The sequence below is a fragment of the Ambystoma mexicanum genome, chromosome 8 (assembly GCF_040938575.1).
Source record: "Ambystoma mexicanum isolate Mex_15411 chromosome 8, UKY_AmexF1_1, whole genome shotgun sequence".
NCBI lineage: Eukaryota > Metazoa > Chordata > Amphibia > Caudata > Ambystomatidae > Ambystoma > Ambystoma mexicanum.
Genome location: NC_090929.1, coordinates 627,115,071 through 627,141,935, shown reverse-complemented (window position 1 = coordinate 627,141,935; position 26,865 = coordinate 627,115,071). Strand labels below are relative to the sequence as shown.

At 49.0% G+C, this 26,865-nt stretch overlaps 1 protein-coding gene across 12 annotated transcripts in view; it reads left to right on the top strand.

Annotated features, from left to right (window-relative positions):
* Positions 1-26,865, top strand: part of EIF4G3 (eukaryotic translation initiation factor 4 gamma 3) — a 4,880,525-nt gene that overhangs the window by 2,542,583 nt on the left and 2,311,077 nt on the right. The window lies entirely within an intron of this gene.

Sequence of the window (26,865 nt, the reverse complement as noted above, 5' to 3'; positions counted from 1 at the left end):
TTACGACCCTGGCGGAAAGTGACTGACATGACCGCCATAGCGTAAATAGCGTTTCCGCCACGGCACGACGGAGGAAAGTGCGGCCAATTCCGACCCATCGGGCACGAACATCACGCCATGGCAGAAGTGCAAAGTCCGCGATGGCGGAAATGACCCCAAAACGCCCCTTACCGCCGTCGTACTTCGCCCTAGGTGCAATTCCGCCACCCATCCAAGCGGACACCGTAATGAGCGGTCAGCGCAAAATACGGTCACCGTAAATATACGGAAACGGAAGTAAAAACATGGGGCCGGAACGGGAAACTGCACGCCGCACACCTATAAATAGAGAATCCCAACACAACCATTAAAAATCCGACCCTGAGGCACATCCCAACCCGTTAGCCACCCCAGGTAAAATAATAAATATGGGCAAAGTTGCAAAAAAAGCGTGCGACCGCAAGCGGCAGGTCCACTTCTCCCACGAGGAACTCACCGTGCTCACTGAGACCCTCCAGGAGAATGCTGCCGTCGTCTTCTCCACGCAAATGACCAGGACGTCACTTGCGAACAAGAAGGCCATATGGGCCCTGGTGGCACAGCGGGTAAGTGCGGTGGGGACCGCACCCCGCAACCCACAGCAATGCAGAAAGCGATGGGACGACCTACGGATACGCGTCCGGAGCATACTCTCTGCCAACCGGAACATTGCCACAGCTACCGGGGGAGGATCGGAATCACCCATCAAGTTGACCCCGTGGGAAGAAATCTGTGCCTCCACCATTGGAATGGAGAGCATAGAGGGAGTCGGAGGGATGGAGAAAGGAGTGCAGACATCAGAAGAATCAGGTAGGTGGCCCAAATTAAACTATGCCAAATCCACATTCACCAACCATGTGAAGTACCACGTGTCCCCATAGTGCAACAGAAACACATGTCCAGGAGAACGACCACATACATTGCCATGACAGCGACCCTTAAAAGGCAGATTAAAGAAATAAATTATTAAAAATCCCACAAACACACTCTACATGTGCACCATGCAGACCCTAACTGCAGACTGCAAAATAACTGCATCCCCAATCCACACAGAAATGAGACCACCCCCAAGGCCCTGACCCAAATCACCCCCAGGTACCACCCCAATGCATGTGATGCAATTGCCATTCCAATACCAACAGACCCATGAATAACGCTCGCCCTCCTTTACTCCACCACAGGGTCCGATTCCAACGACGAGCTCCAGGACACCCCTACCAGCACACCTGCAAAGAGGGCCAAGACCAACGGCCAAAGACCCTCCACCTCAGCTGCACGGATCAAGACACGGCAGCTGCACAAATCGAGTGGCAGCACACTGGAGGGGACTCCAACAGGCACCCCAGCAGCCAGCATGTCCACAACATCAGCACCACAGGTACCCCCAATGGATGCCACAGAAGGCACTGCTTCTGGTGGCAGCAGCACCCCAGGTGACACTGCATACATGCCAGCATGCTCCGACACAGAAAACGGTGCTGTCGAAGCAGGACACAGCCATGACCTGTCACAATCCCCCTGTTTGTTCCATCCCGTACACCATGAGGAAACCACGCAGGGGCACCCACAAGACGACGACTGGCCAACCCCCACAAGGACTGTTGCAAGGCAACATGAGGCGTCCAGCCCCTCTGTGACACCACCGCAAATGGGCATGGCCCAGCAGAGGCAACAGTCACTCGAGCAGATGGTAGAGCAACAGCAGCAACTGGCCACGCTCCTCAAGGAGCATGCTGCTGAATGTGGGGGTACCAAGGCAGCCATTGAAACCTCTACTGAGACACTTAGGGCAGAAATGGAGAGAAGTACCGAGAGCCTGAGGGCAGAAATGCAGAGAAGCACCGAGAGCCTGAGGGGGGAACTGCATGCGACGTCCAAAGACGTATGTGGTGAACTTGCCGCTGTGCGCCGTGTGCTCACTGAGCTCTCACAAACCCTCAGGGACATGCATGGACGTGAGCAGGCAGAGACATCATCCGTTGCAAGTTCCGTCCAGGGCAGCCCCCAACGTAGATCTGGGAGGACCCGCCGCTCCACAGGCAGGGGTGCCCCTGATACCCGGAAAGGGGGCTTGCAATAGCGTCAGCCCTCTGACATTGAGCGCCATTGGACACTGGTGTGTGTGGGGGGGGTAGGAGGGTGGAGGGGGTGTGTTGTGCTTCATCGGGTGGCGGGACGATTGGGTGTGTAATGTCATTTCACATCTGCAATACAAATCTTCACATCCATCAAATGAGTAGCGTGGACATTGATCTCTGTGTACGAGGCCTATCTTGGTGTACAGTCCACATTGTGCATGTTCCAGACACACACAGCGCCACAAGTCCCGTGTCCATGTAACAGCCACCAGGCGTGAGTGCTAGAAGCATACATCTATGAGATTTTGACGGATCTCACGGGCCTCCTGTGCCTCGTGGACCCCTTGAGGTGCTGCCACATCCCCACCCTCATCATGACCATCTTCAGGTGCTAGCAGTTCTGCGTCGGGGGGCATGGCCACATTCCTACGTACGCACATGTTGTGTAGCATGACACATGCCATGACCATCTTTGCCACCTTCTCATGGCGGTACAGGAGTGCCCCGCCAGACCTGCTGAGGCAGCGGAAACGACCCTTCAGTAGGCCGAATGCCTGTTCTATGACCACACGGGTACGTGAGTGGGCATGGTTGTAGTCCTCCTCATGCTGGTCCCGTGGGTTCCGGATTGGTGTAAGGAGCCATCTCTTCAGTGGATACCCGCCATCACCTGCATGTGGACAACAAAGGATGTTTGTGGAATGTCATTACTACGTACGCATCCCCCCCCCTTCCTGCCAGGTCACTCACGCATCACCTACCCCACATAAACATGCATTTAATGAGACTCACCAAGTAGCCAGGATCGGCGCCCTGCGTGTCGCTCCATGTAGCGTGGTATTCTAGAGTTCCGCAAGACCATAGAATCATGTGTTGATCCTGGAAATCGGGCAGAACAATGTGTGAAGATCCTGTTGGAGTCACACACCATTTGTACATTGATAGAATGATATTGCTTCCGGTTGCGGTACTGGGCCTCCATGGCATGTGGGACAACCAATTCCACATGGGTGCAGTCGATGGCACCAATGCAACCCGGTATGCCGCCAAGTGCATGGAATCCCACTTTTGTGTTTGTAAGCTCTTGCTCCGTGCGTGGTAAAGTGATGTAGTCGTCTGAGTGCTTCAGGAGGGCATCAAGTACTTGGAATAGTGTCCGTGAGAATAGTGGCTGTGAAATGCCATGCAACTGTCCGACTGTGTGCTGGTAGGTGCCTGTGGCCAGGAAGTGGAGTACAGACACCACCTTCAGTAGGGGTGGGATGGCGGTTGGGCTATCTATCATGCTGACAAGGTCAGCGTGTGTCATGTTGACAATGGCGGTTATGGTGTCCCGGTCCAAACGGTAGAGGGTGTGGATCTGCTCAGCTGTGAGGGTGAACGGATTAGCTCGGAGGCGTGGGATTGCGGGCTGCCTGCGTGGTGGTAGTGGCTGTGCTGGTGGGGCTTGCTGGCCATGCCTTGCCCTCCTCCTCCTCCTCCTCCTCCTCCTGCGTCTCCTCTGTGCGGCCGCTTGTTGTAGTAGTTGGCGTTCGTCTTCTTCTTCAAGTTGGAGTACTTGCAGTGCAATCAGGTTCCCCAGGCCCAAAATCGCTAGTCCTGCCGGTAGCATTCTGGAGTGGGTGTGGTTGTGGGAGGGGGTTGGGTGTGCAATTTATGTGTTTACAGGCTGTATTGCCTTCACCTGTGGTGATTCATTCCACCTGTGTCAGCTGCAATGCCTTTCGTGCGAGCACGTCCCGCACACGACGCTGCAATTAGACGCATGGCATCTTGCTTTAGCATTCATGTTCTTAATCCCGATGGCAGTGGAATATTGGTTTATACGCTAATTCTGCTATGGTCACATTGTTGCACATACTACATTTGCATTTGCGAGCAGACTTCTGAAGGGTCGGTGGAATGTAGTGCCCGATCAGCGGTGGACCCTCATGCAGCACTGCACCGACGTTAACCGACGGCGGGGAGTCCCATCAGTGATTGAGGGCAGTTACCATTTTCACACACAGCCGCACTGCATAGATGTATTTGTGGCTGCAAGCGTTCACAGCTGCCTTTTGAACGTGATGTTGCAAATTAGGAATTCGAAGGGCAGCGCTTTCGGTTTTCGACTAGTGGCGTGGAGACGCCCACAGGTCTGACTGGAAAAGTAACGTTCTATTGTTGAATGTCCTTGGGACAGGGCCCATGACGGGAATGCAATGAATGATATGATTTGAATGGGATGCGCTATAGCGTAGTGGACGATAAGGCAGGACGTTCCCAAATACATGTAACTTCACTACACAAGGAATCCGGCCAGGAGCACAGTGGATTTTGAAGGCTGCATTACGCACAGACTCAATGGAAATTTCGAATGTAATGTGAGTGAATATTCAGGCGTTTTCATTACGGGATGAGGGAATGATGAATGGATGCATGGGAAGATGTTTTAATTGGGAGTCTGCCATGTACATGGCTATTTGGAATCTATCCCCTTCCCCTGCGCTATGTCATGCAAGGCTGCCATGGTGGGACGATCGTCTGTCTGCCCTTGTTGTACCCTCCCTGTCTCGACGCGCCTTCAATCACTTGTGTCTATGCACGTTGATGATCCCATCTGATGCATCCTGTTCTGACAGGCGCATGCACACAGACACTCGTTTGTAATGGAGTATTCACATCGATTTGGGTCGTTATGATTCGCTAGTGGTTTTTGGGTGCAATTGGTCCTTATGAGTGGGCTAACATGCATGTGGTTGTAGGTTTGGTGTGTTGAATGATGTGAGTGATACATAAGAAGTTCGGATGCCCATTCTATCTTCTTTTTTCTTTTGGGTGACAGGTATCTCCTCCCCTTCTGCCGCTGCCATCTGTACGCCACTCCTGCAGATGGCTTCTACAGTCGACACCTGCATCTTCGAGTTAATCAGTGGATCACCATTACGATCTTATGGGACGATCGCCAATGGCCCACATGCCCTTACGCAGTACTTGTGGCTAGGTGCAGCATACCTAGCTTCCAGCTGGACTAGTGCCTACCTCATGGGACGGCCCTGCGGTCCTAGGCGCTTCCATGTTGCCTTTTTGGAGGTTGATGTTGCCCCTGTGTGCCATGAGGGTACAGGGCGTCACACTTGGGGTAGCTGGTCATTTATTGCGGATGCAGCCCACAGTAATGCTGATCATTTGTGAGTTCCTGTTCTAATGGCTGTATGGCCTTGGTGATTTCGATGTGCATTAAATTTGTATTCAGATGTTAACCGTGTAGCGTTATTCTTTGCTAGTAATGTGGCATATTACGTTTTGTGGCGCGATGTTTTGTGAGGTGTTCTGCATTGGGTTCCGGCTCCTGGGTACAGTTGTGTGGTACCTGCTTATGCTGATGGTCGGTTTGACTACTGGCATGTGTACAGGGCTGGTGCAGTCTCCCTCAGGTTGCTGCTTTGGATGTTGATTTGCACTGGTGGCAGGCGATGGGGGACAGTTGTTGTTTTGTGTCATGATGGTATCTTCATTTCATTTTGGTGTACTTGCACCTTCAGATGCCTGTGCTGCATCGGTACGGCAATGGTGTGTTGCCAATTGTGGGTGGCCACTCACAGGGCACTTGGGGCCCCTGCATGCATTTGTTCGTTGGCATGCTTGGGTGACTTGTGCATTTCACTGGTTGCATGGTGTGACTGCATTGCGCCTACGAGGAGTTGTGCAATGTGGGCAGGGAGTGGAGTACAGGCACTCAGTAGGGCCATTTACGGTTGGTTCGCGATGCCGTATTTCTCACCATGGCGGAATGGTACTTTCCGCCATGCTTGATGGCGTTAGGTACATGTACGCTAGGGTCGGAATTCGCGTACCGTTGCGCCATGGAGGTAATTACGGTTTTGCAAGGTGCGCGTGCGCGTACTTGGTGCAGTTAGCGTTGGCGTTCACTGCGGTGTCGCTAATGGCATCGTACTTTACGGTGACGGGTCATGATCGCAACGGGCGCTATTCGATGGCGGTATTACATTTCCGCCATCGTTTTTCCTATTCCGCCAGGGTTGTAATGAGGGCCTATGTGTTTGTCATGCAGGAACTAATGACCGACATACCGCAGGCGGAATACAAAGCCAGAGTCCTCTCGGACCACTCGCCAATGATGCTATTGTGGCAATACCGACCCCCGAGGGGAAGGATACCCACATGGCGATTGCGTGCAGAGGCGCTTAAAGATAGTGTATTTAGGGAGGATATGCGGGAGGAAATAATAAGTTACTTTGAGATAAACACTGGCAGTGTCAAGACAGCGGGCACGCTCTGGGAAGCCTTTAAAGTAGTAGTGAGGGGAATTGCCATGGCCAAGTCGAAAAGGCTGCAGAATGGGGTCCTATCTGAATTACAGGACTCCGAAAAGGAGCTAGAGAAAGTACTGGAACGGGGTAGTAACACGAAGGAAGATAGAGAAATGACATCGGGTCTGCAGCAGAAATGCGCAGGACTTTGGGAGAGGTTAAGCAATCTTAACTATAACAAGTATATAGAGAGACAACATGCTGAAGGAGACAAGCCGGGGAGAGTCCTGGCATGGCTCTACAAAAACGAGACCCCTAGGCCCCCAATCAGAACAATAGTGAAAGACAATGGAGACATAGTTGATACGCAAGAGGGGGTCAATCAGGAATTTGCAGAATATTAGAGACGCCTGTACGGGGATGTGGCAGGGAGTAACAGGGGGGAGATAGGGCACATACTGGAAGATATTGGATTACCCCAGATTAGTGCAGGGGAGAGGGAGGAGCTAGATGCCCCGATCACCCTAGAGGAACTGGAGGAAGTAGTGAGGCAGCTGCCCACGTGCAAAACCCCGGGAATCGATGGACTCCCGAGCAAATTTTACAAGGCATATAAATCAGAGGTACTCCCCTGCTGCTGGTGATGCTTAATGAAGCATATGAAGCTGGGAAATTACCGGAATCTTTACACGAAGCGGTTATTATACCACTTCCCAAGCCCAATAAGCCTGGTAGTGACTGCGGATCCTACAGGCCCCTGTCGATGTTGAACCAAGATAGTAAGATTCTAACAGCGGTCCTAGCAAATAGATTAAAGAAGGTTATCAACAAGCTGATACATCCTGACCAGACAGGATATTTTCCAAACAGAAACATATCGAATAATTTGAGGCGACTCCATCGAGTGGTCGAACACACGGATGGAGACACAGGCGAGATGGTGAGAGATGGTGATAGTATCACTGGACGCGATAAAGGCATTTGACTCGGTCAAGTGGCCTTGGTTAAAAGCGGCCCTAGCCAACTATGGTATGGGGCCATGATATCTTCATTGGGTATAACTACTATATAGTGCGCCACTAGCGAGAGTGAAGACGGGAACGGTGATCTCTGAAAGGTGGCAACTTGGTAGAGGTACCAGGCAGGTATGCCTTTGGTCCCCCATGCTGTATATCTTAGCGCTGGAACCTCTGGCGATTTATTTAAGGCAGCAGTTTGATGCAATAGGCATTGTTGTTGGGGAGACATCGCATTTAATTTCACTATATGCAGACGATATGTTATTGTATTTGCGGCACCCAGAAGAGAACCTTCAATTTGTACTGGAAGTGATGAAAAGGTTTGCAGAACTATCTGGTATAGCTGTGAACCCCAGTAAGTCCTGTGTGTTTCCGCTGGGAAGATATAGAGGGCTCTCGGTGGAGAAGCTGCCGGTTTTACAGATACCGTGGGAGGTCACAACCTTCAGATATCATGGGGTAGACATATACCACACAGTAGAAGCCGAACACAAGCATAATACGGAAAGAACGGTTCAGAAACTGGAGAATAGCATGAAGTTCTGGGCAATGGGCGATGCTCAAGATGGTGGCATTGCCCAGACTGTTGCATTGCTTCGCGAACATCCCGTACTCTATACCCCGGAAATTCTTTACCAGGTTGGACAGCACATGTAGGGAATTCCTATGGCATGGGATGAGGAACAGGGTAGCCCTTTGGAAACTACAAAATCCGTATGAGAAAGGAGGTATTAAATTACCAAACTGGGAAGTGTACTATGTGCGAGCCAATTACAATATGTAGCCAAATGGCTCTCTGAGGAGCCTACCTTAGAACATAGGCTGCATCAGGGGGACTGTGCCCCATATTTCCTGAAAGAGATGATATGGTTGCAAAAATGGGAGTTGGGAGATCGTCCAAGGATGTTGGGGTTTGGGTGGGGGATGTGGCAAAGGTCATGCCGGTTGATGGACAAGCCATCTCCGCGCACCTCGCAGATCCCACTGGTCACAGTGGTGGGAGCAGAAAAGCAACTACGGTTAATTATTAGGAAACACTGGGAACCGGTAGGGATAGCAACCATGGGAGATGTGTGGCAGGAGGGAAAGATATTAGAATTAGAGGAGCTGGTGGAACAAACGGGGTTGAGTGCCGGGCAATATATTACGTACCATGGGATGGTGCAGCGGATCAAAGACACTTGGTCTGAGGTGGAACTGGCAGAGGAGCCGGATACCATACTGGATGGATATATGACATGGCGGAAGGGGGGCACGAAACATCTAGAGTGTATGAGATGATAATGACCCAAGTGGGCAAGGAGGTGGTGCAACTTAGACTGGACTGGGAAGAAGAGGTGGGGGACCCGATGAGCGATGGGATGTGGGAAAGGGCACAAGGATATCATAAAAAAGTTTCGAGAAATGCCAGGCTGCAACAGATACAGTTGTACATAACTCACAGGGCATTCTTGACGCCACTAAAGATAGCTAAATCTAAAAACGCCGGAAGACAAGTGTGCCCAAAATGTAATGAGAAAAATGCAGGGATGGTGCATATGTTTTGGACATGCCCACTGATCGCGAGATATTGGGGGGACATAGCACAGAAAATGGAAGATAAAGGGTTCTGTATGAAGGTGGATACCGTGTGGCCTTGTTTGTTGGGAGGTTTCCCCAGACCGCGTAAGCTTAAACATGTGAGTAAATTAAAAGATCTAGCATATGTTCTGGCAAAGAGAAGGATCGCAATGGGATGGAAAGCATGTTACAGGCCCAAAGTGGAAACTTGATGGAGAGACTTGCAGAAGTGGGTGGAGGCAGAAACAGTGGCATGACAGGAAGCGTGTAAGGGGGACATAGAGGGAGAAGCGGGAGCCCTGTCGGGTTGGAGGCAGCTGATAACTGAACTATTTGGGCCCTCGCATGATGGACCAAGTGATGGTGATATGACGAGCGCGGCGGAAGAGGACTCCATACCGCAAGAGGTGGGAACTAACAATGTGGGAAAGTAGGCTCGGAAGGGGGAGGGACGGGGAACACAGTGGGCGAGAACATAATAATGTATGTGTATATGTGAGCAAATTATGTATCCACTGTAAGTTTGGTTTGGGTTGTTACTTTGTTGTTTGAACAAAATCAATAAAAAAAAAAAAATAAAAGTAAGAAGCCTAAAACCGGGAACTAAAGCTGAAGAAACCTACACTGTGCACCAAAGGTATCCGGGGCTCTGCCGCGGCGATAACAGAGGCAGGGAGGAGCAATTGCTACTGTGGTACTATCCTTGGCTCCTACAACAAAGCAGCGCCATTAAAGACTGCATAGCCGGTGAGTCGGAGAGTCTGATGCCAAACAAGCTTGTGTTTGAACCAAGGTGGCAAGCGGCAACATTGTATGAAGAAACCCAAAGATGACAGTGTGTGAAACACATGTGATGTGTGATGCAAATATAATTGGAAACCAAAGGAGTGAATAAACTTTGGAAGGCCAAGTGAGATATCGTATACAGAGTGTCCGGTGCCACGTCGGTGCTGATACGAAGGTCTCTGTGAGGTATCCAACTGAATGTCAACTGTATTGTAAAACGGACGTTTGTCTCGAAGTGGTCCTGCAACAGGCCAAGCTAACTCCTGTGTACATTTGAAAGTCTTTGATAAACCAAGGTGAACTACAATTGGTCCGAGCCCGGCTGAGCGAGACTAATTGGAAAAGGCAAAGGATCCGAACCCGGCTTAGGGAGATCCGGGGTGAACCATGAGTCACCCGAGAAAAACAAATATTCTCTGAGCTTTGTAATAACAGGGATCTGAGCCCGGAAGAAGGGGATCTGCAGTAATAATCATAAAATAACAGGAATTTGAGCCTGACTGAGGGGGATCCAGGGTGGAGCACCCAAGTTAAATACTTGTAAGAAGAAAATAATCGTGCATCTTATTTTGTTTGTACATCAGGCCCTGTGAATCAAGAGACTGAGAAAAGAGACTTGTGCACAGAAGGCCCTGTTACTAGAAATCGAACTGTATCCTCATGTTGAAGAAGGCAGAGTGTGTGCTTTGCTCGAGTGAACCGCCTTGCCTCGTGCTGAAAACCTGGGGAAGGGAGGTCAACGGCCCGAACATCCTGACATATAATTTTGTGAAACACTTCTTTCTTTTTTCATGAAAAATAGACCCTACACTATTTGGAAATTAGCGGTAAGGATTGGCAATAGGTCTTTTTTAGTTTAGGCCCTTTTATTTTGACAATATTCCACTAGGACTGCATTATTATTATTTGATGGTTGTAGTTTGCTCCCATCTGTAGATTTAGGTTTAGATAGGCGTTTATCACACCCTTGTGAAAGTTCAATAAACACCCTTGAACTGGGGTCACTTGTGTCTGTCTTACTGTTGATACCATACCTTCCTTACAGCACTCGTGGGTGAGGTACCATCTACACATCAGTTTGAAGCTGTTCTCCCTCAGTTGAACCTATTTGAATGATTTGCTAGCCCTAGTCCAGATATTGTACCACGCTAAATCATATAGAGCTTGCCCAATATCTTCCTCCCATTTAGCCATATCCATGCAGAGGTTTAAACCTATCAGAATGTAATACCCAATATAAAGAGGAACCCTTGCCAGCTGGGGGGTCGCCTATAAAAAGGTCCTCAAATTGGGTGGTTTCCCTTCTTGCATGTGTCGCTATTTTTGTTTTAGCCAGCAAGTATCTGAGCTGTATATAGCCATATCTGTCGGCGTCCTCCACCATAAAAGCCTGCTGGCATTGCGCAAATGTAAGTGTGTGCTGATCCACAAACAACTGACCCAATCTAAGAAGACCTCCTTCATTCCATCTGCAGAATCATCCCTTATCCTGGAGACCCCTGTAATGGGGGAGGGTAAAGTGGTTAATACATACCAACGGGCAGTCTTGTCCCAATAATCGAACGTAGCCCTGGTTGATGGGAGTGTCCATCCCACTTGCCTCCTCACCCACGAAAATTGCCAACAGATTTCCAACACCTTTGGTGTAAGGGGGCCCCCCAAGCTATAGTGCTCAATGTCTGCCCACTATTTAGAATTGTGCGTGTCCGCCTGACTCTCCAAAAGTAGTTGGGAAGCATATAAATAGCTCTCAATGTCTGGAACTGCCAGGCCTCCCTTTTCCTTCGTGTGCCTAGTCACCCTAGGGAATTTGTTGGCCCAAATAAATCTAAAAACATGAGATTGGAGGTCCTTGAGCAACGCCCGTGGGATCCAGATTGGCAGAGCCTGGAATATATATATAACGGTCTAGGCAGTGAAGTCATCTTGACTGCCATTACCCTCCCCAGCCAGGATATTTCGTAGCTTCCCCAGCACGTCGGGTCTTGTTAGCCGACGCAAAGAGCACCAGGACATTGGCTGCATATAAATCAATGTATTGTGCAGTCAAGTAGACACCCAGATCTTTCAAAGAGCTCGAGGCCCAAGCGTATGGAAAAGCGGCCTTCTATAGAGCAATCGTCCCCAGTGTTTCAGGGACATTTAGGATGGTGGACTTTGTGCAATTGATTTTAAACCCAGAGATGTCTTGGAATTGCTCCAATTGGGAGACTGTGGGGCAATGAGTTACGAGAATCCAACATATAGAACAGGCGATCATCAGTATAGACTTCCAATTTGTGGTAGCCAGCAATGCCCTCGCAGTGCATGTCTGCGGATGCATGGACCTGCTGCGCCAGGGGCTCTATGGCCAAAAGCAAACAAAGTGGGGAAAGCGGGCATCCTTGCCCAGGTACCTCTGCGCAAAGCTATTGGATCTGATAGGATGCCATTTACTTTGATCAGAGTGGATGGGAGCACGAAATAGGCCAGTATCTTTTTTTTTTTTTAAGTGGGGCCAAAACCAAACCTTACAATACTTTTGAAAGGTAAACCCACTCCACTCGGTGAAAAACTTCTTCAGCATTGATAGAAAGGAGCACCATCTCGCGCTTGTACATCTGTGCCCAGGCCAGGACATCGACAGTGCGATGAATATTATCAAATGTTTGTCTCCCCTAGATGCACCCTGTCTGGGGTCTGCCCACCATCCCGGGGAGCAGAGTAGCTAAGCATGTGGCAAAGATTTTGGAGTGGATGGGGGGAATCGTAATTGAGGACTGCAGTTGTCCTGAAGGAGACGCATAGGGTGAAATCTTTGCCTGCTTTACCTATTATTGAGAGTGTTGACTATTCCATAGAAGGAGTAATAGTCCCTGTATCTGCTAAAGAATTAAACGGGGCCACCAAATGTGGAGAAAGTACAGCTGCACATTTTTGGTAAAAAAGGGCAGTGAATCTGTCTGGACCATGTGCTTTATTAACTGGGCGAGTGCGAATTACCCGAGCATCTTCTGCCGCTATAAGAGCATCTAGCCTTACTCTGTGCTGTGATGTGTTTACTATCTTCTGTGATACTGGGGAGATGCACCTCTCAGATAAAAATGTCCTGCTGAACTCCATTAAGGGGTTCCACTGTAAACAATGTTGAGTAATACTACGTTAAAATTTGTATTTTGGCAGGCTCGTTGTCGTGCAGTGTAGTTGCCTCATCCCTTAACCCCCTGATAGCGGCACTGTTTCTCTGAACCTTAACTTTGTATGCCAGGAGACGTGATACTTTATTGGAGGTGCTTTAATAAAAATGTTTAGTTCTAAGTAGTAAATGAGATACGTCATCCTCCCATAGCGCTTTTAGCTCTGACCTTGCTACCTGTAGCTGCCTATAAATCTTCCCAGACCCATCTTACTAATAGCAGGCTTCCCATTCTTGAACTCTCTCCTCAGCCGGTTTCCTTTGGTTAGCAAAAGCTTTCTACGCGCTGAGGCTAAGCTGATCAGTTCGCCCTGTAATGTGGGTTTGAAAGCATCCCATACGGTTGCCATCAGGACATCCCCGGTTAGGTTTTCTTGAAAGTAATGAGTGATGTTATCAGAAATTGTCGCACAAAGAGCTGTGTCCACTAAAAGAGAATCGTTTAACTTCCATATGTGGGATTTTCTACCCCGCAATCCCAAGGCGTCGATCTGTAATGTGATGGGCGAGCGATCAGACCCTAAAACAACTTTCATGGTAGCAGAACTGATTCCCTAGTCACGATCATGAGGGTGGAGGTGTTGCCACATGCCCACTAAAAGCATGTCCTAAATGTATATGCATATCCGCCGTAGCCTTCTGGAGGGAGACGGCTTTCAAAGCTTTAGACTTGACTCCAGGGCCCGATCCATCTAACCCAGCGTCTATCACTAAATTGAAGTCCCCTCCTATCAGGAGTCCCCCCTCCTCCATGGGAATTGAGCAGTATGGAGGAATAAACTGTTGATGTGGGCCATAAATGGAAACCAGGTTCAGGTGTTTCCCTCCCATACATAACTGTATACCCTGAGTATCTGCCCTGAGCATCCCTTGTAACCTTCATCCTCTCGAAGTGAAGAGATTTAGCTAATAAAATCGCAACCTGGCTTTCTTCTGCGAGGAAGACGCAAAGTATTGGTGGGGAAACCATTTGGAGTGGAGCCCCGGCCAATCGCGTGGGTTTCCTGGAGTAACGTAATATCGGCCCTGAGATCCACCAATTTAGATAACACAATGTTCCTCTTCCTCAGGGAATTCAGCCCTTGGACATTTATCGGAAATATTTGCAAGCCTGCCATCCCAGTGATTTAACATCTACCTGCCCTCAACCAAGCTATTAGACACTGAATGGTACAGGCTGCAAGGAGTTTGCGCTCGTCCTTTCAACACAGATAGCCGAACAGCCCTATATGTCAGAAACCCTTACACACTGTAAAAAACACATACAGGAAAAAACGAAAGCAAAGGAAAACCCATAAAAGCAAAAGCACAATACGAACAGCCCTGTCCGGGGTAATCATCAGACGAAAGTACCTGAATAAGGGCAAGTGCTCTCAATACCCTTACACCTGTGCGTGGACATAAACAAGTATGGCACATAGAGGACTCATCAACCCCGTAAGCAAAGGCTCACAAAAACTCAAATAGAGGGCAAACTGCACTGCCTAATGCGGAGCATCAGAATAACTTGACATCGGGCCATCAGCCTTGGCTTTCACCTATGGCCCTCCGAGTCCACACTTCGTTCTCTTCTGTACATTGAGGGCCCCCAGCGGTCCGTTCTTCTGCTTCTTCTCGAGCATGCTTTTGTCCATTCTGTTGATGGGGGTCTTAGGTCCTCCCTGATCGCGGAGGTGTACAGTCTAAATAGCAGTGCACTGATGCTGAACCCCATCGAGTTAGAACAATATGCGAAATGGGAATCCCCATCTGTGTGCAATGCCTTTGTCTGTCAATCAGTTGGTTAACAGTATTATTATTCTGCGTCGCTGGATGGTCCCTTGGGACAAGTCTTGAAACAGTTATAGACACTCGCCTTTATATATTACCCCCAGGTGTGCCCAGGCCTTTTGAAAGATGAGGTCTTTGGTCCAAGAGGAGGTTATGCTGCAATTGAATTTGAGCATACTCTATAGGTGCTATCCAGGGTGCTATCCAGGGTGGGATCCATTTCGCCGTACCCGGATAGGTCTTGAAACAAGCCCCAGACCTAGGATTCTAACTCCCTGTCCGTAACCTCCTTTGAAACGCCTCTAATTAGAATATTGTTCCTACAAGACCGGTTTTCTGCATCTTCTTGCTTCTCTTCAGCTGAGCACCGATAGGACGTGAGCGCGACAACTCTTTGCTCCGGTTTGCTCCGGTTGGTCATGAGAGTTCACTTGATCGCAAAAGGCCATCTCCAGCTATCGCAGTCTGGATTAATTCTGCTGAACATTATCCGGTAACTCCTGGAATGAGCTTTTGCGTTCCTGCAGTGTAGCGGCCATTTCTTTCTGGATGGATTGAAATAGGCGAATGATATCCCCCATCATGACCGGCTGCGCATCACAGTCTAAAGTTTGGGTGGATTCAAGGCCCGGCAGCTCAGTGCAAGATGATTTTGGCTGCTACAGCGTGTCCTTAATGGAGGTCGCAGCCTTATCTTTAGCTTTGCCAGTTTTCATGGTGCAACCGAGGATGGCCAGGCTGGTGCGCAGAAAGTGTGAGATGCCCCTAATTGAGGAGCTAGGGCACGCTGCGACACGTACGGCAGCTGACCCATGCTAGAACTTTGCAGGGATCATTGCCTGTAAACTGGATACAGTGAACACTGCCTGGATTGCACTGTGAGCGGGCAGCTGGGAAAGTCGAGAACGAAAACACTACCAGTCCAAGGGGCCGCAGCGAAAATGTAAGAGAGCTGACCAGCGCCCCCGGGGTGGATGCTGAAATACTTGGCGAGGCCCCTCACTGGTACAAATGATGTGCCCCCATACTTGCCTACAAAGCCAGGAAATAATGCAGACCTTTGGAGGACAGGGGGCACCGTACCAGGTTAATGTAGCCAGCCTTCAGGCTCTACCTGTGATCCACAACTGTCTCCCTTCCCTTTATAAAGGGGATCTAGCTGAGGGGCTGTCATCAGGTGGGGCCCGGGCCTTTAAAGTTCAATATTTCTAACAAGCAACCTGCTCGAACCTAGGCCCAGCTGCTCCTCACCTGCAGCATACTTCGTCACAGGACCGCCGCGACACCAGCAAGCAGTACCCGTCACCTGCATCAAGGAGCTTCTCCACGCATCAGGCGAAGCTAGAGAGCTGTAGGCGGTGCAGAGATTGCCCAAGGGGGCTGGTTCTAGAAATGGAGATCTGTCCAGGCTGCTCTTAATCATATGATATGATAGTTTATTAATATAGCACCTATACACAATGTGTTTCAAAGCGCTTCAAGGCAAGGGAGGCAACAAGGGAAAATACAATGACATTCTTACAGGCCATAAACAATAAGAATGTGAAATTAACTATCATACTCGGCCTGGCAAAATTTCAGATAGTGCAAGAGCTAAGACAGATCAGGGAGGGAGGGGGTGCATAGGAAGGAAATGGGAACAGACAGGCGACTACTGTACTAGGCCTGACGACATTTCTGATAGAGCCGGAGATTAACGAGGTAGGGCGGAGGGGAGCAGAAAGGAGGGAGAGGGAAAAAACAAGCGACTATCGTGCTAGGCCTGATGACATTTCAGATAGTGCTGGAGGGGAGGGGGGCAGGGAAAAAAACAAGTAGGGGGAGGGGGAGGAGACAAACAAGGTTGCTATCATACTAGGTCCAAGGACAATTCTGATAGATTAAGTGCATAGAGAGAAGTAAGGGGATGGGGGAGGGAGGAGAAGGGGGGAAAGGAGAGAAGGGAGTGAGAACAGTTGCAGAAGTCAATAATAACACATGCTATTGCAAGAGAAAAGCAATGCAAGCAAGGATTCAAGATGACAATGGGCATGCATGATTCAGGGCCACCCTGCATTGAGATGCAGGGGAAGTCCAGCATGAGAATAGAAGTCCAGCAGGGTAAGCACCTTGAAACAATGAGTCCATAAAAGTCAAATCCAAGCATTGGTCACAGGTCGGTGATGGAAAAATCAAAATGTATCGCAACAAACTCCTGCAAAGGTTAGATATATGGGGTAGTGGGTAGAAGGAAAGGGCTGTCACAGGCAGCTAGGGGGCACAACAAAAATCACGTGCAGCATGAGGGAGTTTAGGGGGGCACAACGAACATCACGGGCAGCAGGAGGGGGCTATGAACATCACGGGTAGTGGGAGGGGGGCCCAACCAACATCACGGGCAGCGGGAGGTGGGTGGGGGGGCACAACCAACATCATGGACAGTGGGAGTGGGGCACAAAGAACATCACGGGCAGTGGGAGGAGGTGGGGGGGCACAACGAACATCACGGGCAGTGTTACGGTAGCGGACAGGGAGCAGACTGAGGCCAGGAGTGGGCCTTTGGTGGGAGGGCCGGCCAAGCCTGCCAGTTAACCTATAGGTGGTGATGTTCAGGCCTTCCACCAATCAGAACAAAGTTGAGCAATCGAGGAACAAAGGGCTCCAGTGAGCGAAATGCGGGCCACCACCTTGAAATGTCCGGCTCACATTGAGTTAAAGGGGGAGAAAACCTGTTTCGTAATCAACCACAGGTAATCCCCAAGATGGATTAATTGTTCTTTGTCCCCAGAGATGTGAAAGTTCTCAGTGCCTTCAACGCACTAATAGAAATCAAAAACAAGCGCCAGTGTGCGCGCTGCAATAAGCCCATCTTCAGAGGTACGGATGGTGCTCAGAAAGGCTCCTGGTGCCGGGGGAGAAAGCTGCTGCAGCTGAACACACGCTGCAAGAAGGGACAGAGTGCAGGAAGAATGTTAAATGCCCCCTGCCCCACCACGTTAAAACTGCACTGTAAAGATAGCCACAGGGGGCGCAGAGATGCAGTAGCTCAACTGCGTAGCTCTGTCCCCACAGGAAAGAGAAGGGTCCTGAGCTTCCCCTCCTCGAAGTCTCCATTAACTGGTATTGGTGAGCCTGAGTGGTTTTCCACTCCCAGGAAAACCCACGGGCGAAAACACAAGGCCCTAGTGCCCATCGCTGAGGAGCGCGGGGCAAAATCCGCTGAGCTGGGAGGCCGCGCATGGGGACCCAGACTGCGACTCCATGGCCCAATGATGGAGACGCAGTGCAGGCCTCAGCGAGTGGCCTACATCTTCGCGGGTAGCGGACCCTGCTGTCTACAGTCCAGCAGCGGCGTAAGGTCCTACCGGGATCGGGAGGCATATCCAGAGAGATGAAGGCCCCAATGGAGCAGGGAGAAGTGGACAACGGGAACAGGCACAGCCTGGCCCTGGACAAGTTGTGGGCCGGATTTAGTGAGTTTGGAGACCCGGGCCAAAGGGACAGGGGGAGTCGCAGGCCACCTGCCTCAAGGAAGGAGGATATATATAGAAGGAGGTGAAGGGCACAGGGGAGTTCAGAGTCACTGGATCCTCTCGGCACCCCTGGAGAAGATCAGGGGCTACTGGGGAGGAGCAATTAGAGGAGCCCAAGGGGAAATACACCATTGTGAACAGCCGTTCCCCCAGGGGGTGCCCAGTGTGTGGTTTGTGGCCTCACTCTGTGGAACATTGTGGGAAGGGGCCCTTTTGATGGGGTACAATCAGGGATTTGCTGTTGGTTTTATGGGGCAGCCCCTGCCAGCCCCCTTTGTTGTTGGAGACCTTAAGCTGGGTGGCAGTTGCCTTGCATGGACTGAGCGTACTGTGGGGGGCAGAGGGGTCCACTCCTGCAGTGAGATGGGAAAAAGCAGGGATGAAAGCAGATATTGGGGGCAAACTGGACAAAATCAACATTCGGATTGACAAGATGGACGAAAGACTTAAAGAAGTGGAGAATTATCAGACGCCCCTAGATACGTTGGAAACTCAGATGGACATGCAACTGGCAGAGTTGGAGAGGAGAGAATCCAAAATCACCCTCATTATGGACGATTATGAGAATCGGAAGAGAAGGAATAACCTGAGGTTTTTCGGTTAGCCCGAGAAGGAGGTGGAATCTGAAAGGGACCTGCGGAGGGTCATACATGAGGTGGCCACATTTTTGATTGGGGATGACACCATCGACAAACTTAAAATTGACAGGGTGCACAGAGCGGGAGGGGGTGGCATGGGGGGCTACTAGAGGACAGAGGCCGCTCTTTGCCCGTTTTAATAACTACCCGGAAAGGATGAGGATCCTGGAAAAAGGGAGGGCAATGGGTTCGGTGACGCAGCACCTCTGCGCCACCCCCTGACAAAATGGCTGAATGGAAAGGGAGTGAGGTTCAGGTGGGGTTTTCCCTTTTCTATATCCTTTGAGATAGACAGCTATAAATATAAACTGATCATAGTGGAAGACATTCAGAGGGTCTCCAGAGAGTTGGCTGGAGAAGTGAAGTCACTACCTGCCGAGGGGACAAAGGGGCATGAAGATAGACAGTGGCGCATCAAGGCGCCCAATAGGCGCAGGGTCCCCGGTTCAAGGACATTTCGGAAACTGAACTCTTCTTCTCCTGGGGACACCTGAGATTGCTATTTTTCCTTTTCTGAGCTGTATGACTTTTGATTGAGCTCTGTTGTTTGATTTGCACCTGGGCAGGCAGACTTGGGCTTGATGGCCCTTGAGGGGAGGATTTCTTGTGGAATTTGGAGATTCAGGGGTGTTCACTGGGGAGTTGAGTGGGGGGGTTGAGGGAGAAGGTAGGAGGGGGGCTATTAACCTGGAGATTGTGGAGATGACCCAGTGAGTCAGGTCCTAAGGGTGGTCTGGTACTCGCCCAGTGATAACTGTTTGGGAACGGGCGCTATGGGAGCATGGTTGGGGAGGTTGTAGCGGGGGGTTGGGAAGTTGGTGATTTTGGGGACCTAGTATAGGGGAACAGAGGGTGGTGTTTGGTGCGACTCAAGTAGAGGATAATTGGGATGTGTTGCGATTGTGGCTCTGGGTGATATTGGCGGTGTGTCAATGACAGACTTGAACAAGGGGGGAAGAATTGACTGCTTGTGGATCTCTACGTTGAATATGAAGGGGCTCAACTTGTCGACTAAAAGATCTTTGGTGACTAGGGAATTTCGGAGGAGGGACATGGATATTCTCTCTCTCACAAGAGACGAGATACTGCAGGGGTGTGGAAAGGGTGGGGCTTGTGGTCTCCCTGGACAGGTGTACAGGGGATTGGGAGGTTTCCAGACAGGGACAGGTGGGCATCTTGTTACATATGCGGTTGCGGATGGAGATGTTGAGGTCGTGGAATCGTGGGGATGGGAAGGCCCTATTGCTGCCCTATTGCTCTCAGGTCTCCTTCAAGGTGAGCGTCTCACCTTGGTAATGTTGTATGCCCCAAATCAGGGGCAGTTGAAATGTATGAAGCCGATGTTGGCAACGGGCATGAATGAGGGCGCAGGGCACATAATGGGGGGACCTCAATATGTGGGATGATTTCACAATGGACCGATGGGCCCTTGGTATATCGGGATTGGAGGTCCCCTCAGTGGGAGGGGAAGGTTTGCAGGCAGGCCTAGATTCACATGGTCTGCGGAATGTATGCCGCCTCTTCCATCTGCAGAAGAGGGGCTACACATTTTATTCCTCGCTGCATGGAACCTATACCCACATTTATTATTTATGTATCTCAAGCGATTTGTGGTTGGCGTCCTTGTCCTCGGAGATCCACCCGATCAATTGGTCGGACCACGATATCGTCTCAATGGATCTGTCATGGTTGTGCGTGACTGCACGTAACTCACTATGGATATGCAATGAATACTTATGGAAAGACCTAGTCTTCAGGGAGGAATTTGAGGGGGCGATTAGCACATTTTTTCTTCAAGGTGGACCTGGGCACAGTTTTGGATGCGGCAAAGGCGACTTGAAGGGGATTACTGATTAGAGAGGGCGCTCAGAAAAGAGGGAGAGGTCCTCTCTAGGGAACAGACTGCGAGTGGAGATTGGGGCCTTGGAAAGACAGATACAAGCATTGGAGGGTGAAGCGGGAGAAAGGATAGAGGAGGTGAGGAGCAAGAAAGAGGAACTGCGCTCGCTGAAGGAAGGTAGAATAGTCTGTAAGCTTCAATTTTTAAAGCAGAATTATTATAAGAAGGGAGATACGCAGGATGCTCTGCTGGCAACCCATTTACGAGGGCAGCGTACTGAACGATGGTTAGCAGAGGTGCTGAGACCAGAGGGGGTGACCGAATTGGCATTGGCGGGGATTGTCAAACAGTTTGCCTCATTTTATGAGAGGCTATATGAAGGGGAGGGGAAGCCGGATGTGGGGTGCGTGAAGGTTTATTTGAGGGGTGATTGCTCTGCTGCAGCTGACGCCAGAAGAGGTGGTGGGGTCGGACGCACTTATTACTGGAGAGGAGATCCTCCGTGCAATCCAGAGTCTACAGTTGGGAAAAGCTTAGGGTGAGGACGTATATACTACAAAATTCTATACGTTCTTTGCGGGTATATTGGTCCTGCATTTGGTTAGGATGTTCAATAATTTCCTGGTAACTGGCAAGGCACCAAATGTTGTTCGTCCGGGCTCTTATTTCTGTGATACCTAAAGAGGGCAGAGATCCCCAGATGTGTGGATTGTACCGCCCAATCACACTTCTTAATGTGGAGGCAATGATATTCACTTGAGTCCTGGCCTCACGGCTGGATATCCATATGCCATAACTGGTCCACTCGGATCAAGTGGGCTTCATAAGGGGAAGACAGGGAGAGAATAAGATGTGAAAATCCTTGCATCTGATTGAATGGACGAGAGGGAAGGCAGGCAATCCTACTCTTCTCGTGGTTGATGCCAAAAAAGCCTCGACAGAGTTGATTGGGGCATCTTAAAGGCTGTCTTGCTGAAGTTCGGAATGGGAGGTAGATTTTTGCATGGGGTTATTACATTGCTCTCTGATCCCAAGACATGCATAGCAGCGAATGGAGGGTTTTCTCGTTGGTTTGGTCTAGGGCGGGGTACGAGACGGGTCTGTCCGCTTTTGCCGCTTTCGTTTGCTTTTTCTCTGGAACCATCATCCCAGGAGCTACAGGGCAACCCGCGAGTAGAGGGTATTGAGGTGGGTGGACTGGAATACAAAATGGGATTATATTTGGATGATATGCTGCTACACCTACGAAACCCAGTGGTCTCAGACCCGGCTGCGTTCGAATTGATACAACAGTACGGTTGGTTTTCAGGGTCCACAATTAATAAGGCTAAGTCCTTTCTGTTCCCTTTTGATCAGATGGGGGAAAGTGACTGACAAGGGCTGCACTCTCTGAGGATTAAGATAAGTGAGGACCATTTACACTATTTGGGGATAACCGTGACCAGAGATATGCAGGTGCTTGATGAAGCAGACTTTCCTCCCTTGTTACAAAAGTTAAAGTTGTCTGAGGACATGGTGGAGCAAGTTAACGATATTGTGGCTGGGGCGGCTCAACACCATAAAGATGAATTTCCTCCCCAGGATTTTATACTGTTATTATCCCTGAGTTCATGTTCAGAGATGTGAAAGCGTGTCTCCTGAGGTTTTTGTGGCAGGGAAAGAAGGCGCTGGTTGGGTATGATATTTTGATGCTCCCGAAAGAAAGAGGGTGCTGGGTCTTCTGGACCCATAAGGCCACCCAACTTCATTTTCTGAATCCACATTTGAGGGAGCAGTGGAAACGCCATTGGGTGGCAATGCACAATTTTCTTCTTAAACCAGCAATGGTGAGAGAATGGCTGTGGGTGCTGAGGGACCGGCTCCAGAGATGAGTCAGGGAACACCCTATCCTGGGGGTGATTTGGAATATCTGCCAGAAGGGCCGGGAGATGAGGGGTATAACAACTTGGCCCTGTTGAGTCATCTGTGGGCCCCTGGGGTTAGGGATCAAATTCCGAATTTGGAGAGATTTCAAAGTTGGTTTGAGGCAGGGTAAATGAGGATCGGGCAGTTGTAGAAGCAGGGTCAATTTATCCCTACGAGGGACTTGGAGGCGGCCTTGGGGATAGGAAGTTTGTTGGTGTTCTCCTACCTCCACCTGAATGAAGTGATTACATCGGTAGAATAGACGGATGAGATGCAGAGTGATCTCACCCGTTAGAGAAAGTCGTAGACTCTACAGTGGAGGTGGAGGGACTGATTTCCTTCCTATATATGGTGCTTTGGTGGAGGCAGGGAGGGGGACCACAGAAGGACTGCATAGCCAATGGCAAACAGACCCGGGTGTCGAACTTGATACATCATAATGGCATAGCATGTGTTCTAGAGCCTGGAAAGTCTCAATTGCGTGCCAATATAAGCTCCATGCGATTAAGTTGTTGCATCGATGGCAGTATGACCTAGTTAGCCTTTCCAAAATATTTGCTGGGGCAAGCCTGCTGTGTTGGCTTGAATGTGGGGCACGGGCAGACAATTGGCACATGTGGTGGGCCTGTGAGAAGGTGCTGGTGTTTTGGGAGGAGGTGCTGGGGTGGATTTAAGAACTAGAGGGGGTTGGCCCAGGTGCAGACGCCACTGCTGATATTGTTTGGATTGGAGGAAAGTGACGGGGAATATAGTGGCCTGCAACACATGGCACACTGTATGTTACTAGAAGGGAGGGAAAGTCTAGTAATGCATTGTAAGAGAGTACTGCTTCCGCGAAAGGAGACGTGGGTAAGCACGGCAAAGAATATTTGTGATGTAACGAATTACGGCGGCCATTCACGGAAACGATGTAGACAATTAATTGGAAATCGGTGCATTTCGAGATGGGTACTTGTCACCAGAGATTTCTGCAGTAGGGGTCTTGTCACAGTAAGAGATGATGCGTACAGATCGGGTGGTGTTCAGGATGCTTCATCTATTTGTAAGCATAGGGGAAAGGGGAAGTGGTGAAGTTTGGGATCGGCGGGTGGATGGTAGAAGTTTTTGCCTAGACTGAATAGCTTAACGAGCTGGTATATTTACTCAGGTCAAGTGGTAGTGTTAGCCTATACCAGGTGGGTGGCAGGTAATGGGGGAATCGTTAGTGTTATATGGAGAGTGCGGGCCGATGTGGGGTATTGAGGAGTTGTACTGTTGTTTTTGGCCTCTTTCTCCATGTAATGTTGAAAAATCAATAACATTTTAATTAAAAAAAACTGCACTGTAAACAACTCCTGGTCAAGCAGTATAATGTTACTATGAAAACATGGGAGAAACCGCCTTTACACTGAACGTTCTGCCATCATGTTCACCTTAACACACATTTTCACAGTTTTCTCACTTTTATTGAGGTTGTGGTGGGTGCAATTGTTTTAAACTGCTCACTTTCTCTCAGGCTACGTAAACAGTTGCTAGTTGCCATTACGCTGTTGCAAGCCTGCAATGTGTAGTGTTTAGGTCTTTTCTAATGTCAAATTGAGAATATCGTGATTTATGGCCATTGTAATGGTTCTTTCCCTTACGTTGGCTCTATTTTAGAAAACCGTGTAACGTTAAAGCTGCCTTCATCACTCTTACTTTCTTTGCTTTGTTATTTTGTTAATTTATTTTAGGGATTTTTTCATACGGTATTCTATGTAGCAGTTTTTCACCCATCTCTGGCATTACAGAACGTGACCTGCCATTAAAGAAATTTGAACAGCCTAACTGCAAGGCCACAGTAAAATACTGAACCGCTGGCATGTTTCAACGGGAATTTTCCACCTCCATTAGTGGCAGGACAGAGGCTGATATCCAGATTGTTGATCCCTTTCTGAATTAATTCAAATCTAATAAAAACGATGGGAATGAAAGCTGTGTAGTGGTTATTTCAAAGCTTTCAATCCTCTTTTGCTGTCCTAAGGTAAACACAGAAATACATTTTGAGATAACAGCTGGGATCAATGGTTGGCGAACGGGCACTGGTAAAATAATGGTGATTGTGAAATAATCACGGGGACTGTTCTGCAGGCCTAATACAGTTGACGATTAGGAATTGCAATTTAAGACTGCAGGTGGGTTGATTAGTGTGGCACTGGCCGATCTTGGTGGAATTGAAGGCACGGATCGAGTGGTGGGCAGTGGAGTAACTTTGCTGAAAATGTTGGGGGGGACATGACAACTGAAGGAAAGGGGCAGGGTTGAGGGAGGACGGATGGTGGCTCCGAGGGATCATTTCGGACAAATTGTTAAAAAAAAGAATTGGTCGAATGGTAGATTTGGCCAAATTTGGTCACCACCATTAGTTTGAACCAAAGATACAGAACATGAAGAGCAGTGGTGGCAAGGGTGGCCCCCTCAGCCCATGTTTGGTATTTTTGCTTAGGCTGTTGCAGGGATGGCCCCCGCTTCCTCAGCATTGGTGGCAGGCAACTCAACAAAAAAAAAGAAGAAAAGGGACGCTGCAGCGTCAGTTCCGACCCGCGTTAAAGGGATGGATCTGATGCTGCAGGTTACAGGAGAGGCAGCAGATGGAGAAAAGGTAGGTGGGGGGGGTTTATGGGTGTACTGGCGGTTAGAGGGGACATGGGTTTGGTTTTTTGTACCAAGGTAAAAGCGTATTCGCAGCGAAAATCACCACAGTTAATTCCGCCGTGATTTTGTACTTCAGTCAAACAATCAAAATCACTGAGGGATAACACTAAACTACTACACCGCAAGAGTCCATTGCTGACGCTCTGTTATAACTTTCATAAGACTGGTGGTGTATCTTTAAAATTCAATTGGGCCCCCACGCATCTTCAGCCAGCACCCAGTGACAAAACATAACATTCACAAACTTAATTCCACTAGAACATGCAAACAGTGCATTATTTATCATTCATGCAGACACAAAAGTCAACACACATATGCTTGCACACACTCTCACTAACACACAAATGCACCCAGCACCTCCACTGGCATAGACTGTGTGCACACAACATTTATATGTACATTTACAATAACACATGGAAACAGTGGCACAACGTCAATTGAGCAGATCAGACTTTATCACCCCCTGATACCTGAAATTTTGGGCTACGTTGACTTGACCTAGCTGAATTATAAAGCCAGATTCACTGAAATGTCAGCAATTTGCCTGATTTTTCCTTTCATTCAAAGGCAGAAACATAATTGGTATAGATTTTTAAATGCCATATATCTCCAAACTAGGATTCTGCAAAGCACCTTATATGTATATGTGCTGATAGAATTTTCTTCTACAAGATTCTGACTGATTAAAATTAAGGTATGTTTTCCTGTGTTCAAATGGCTCCAAGCAGTGGAGTACCAAGTGGTAGAGTCACAATGGGCTGGTAAAGGGCCCCCCCCGTAGCTCTTTTAAGAGCCAGACCGGGACATTTGTCATTGGGTCAACTCTCCCATTCGGCTCCTCCAATTCCTGCTCAGCACACTCTTTGTCTTGGCAGCAGGACACCTTACCCATTCCGAATGGTAGAGGTGTCCCGCTGCCAGGACAATGTCCCATGGAGCTCCGGGCAGCAGAGGGTCCTCCAGTTGCTCTGTATTACAATGTGAGCCGTTAGGCACTGACGGGGGGGGTGCTATTAGCAGGGGCTTTTGTCCCTTTAGAAATATGAATGGGAGGGAGCAATCGGAAGTGAGAAGGGTGCATAATGCTGCAGGCTTTATGAAATAATGACTATGGCTATAAAGCCCAAGGAGGATTTGTTAGGCTCACATTAATCTACATGATGCTATTGTTACTTTGCATGCAGAATGGGGAGAATAAAACTAAAGCCCTACTCCCATTGCTCAACATTTTTCTATGAGAATGTATAGAGTGTATGGTTACTTTAATATGAAAGGCTAGTTTATTGTGTAATGTGGTTTGCTTCCAATGCATTGCTATAAATAATTGTTATATGTATTATATAAATAATAAGCACATGAAATGTAAAGCAAAACCCTAATAAGTATCTATATCAATTAAGCCTGGAAAGATGTGCACAGGCGCTTAAATTGTCCACATCCCAGTTTCACCATTTAATCAAGTGTGTGATCCTGAGCAAATCATTTAATCATATTGTGGCTTATCGGCAGCTCTGTAAGTGATTCTGATTCACTTCAAAGCTTATGTTAATGTATCATGCTATTATAATGGAAAAGCCTAAAGACTATAGAGTTGCTCCACATTAAACAATTGTGCAATTTAGGTATTTTGCACCACAA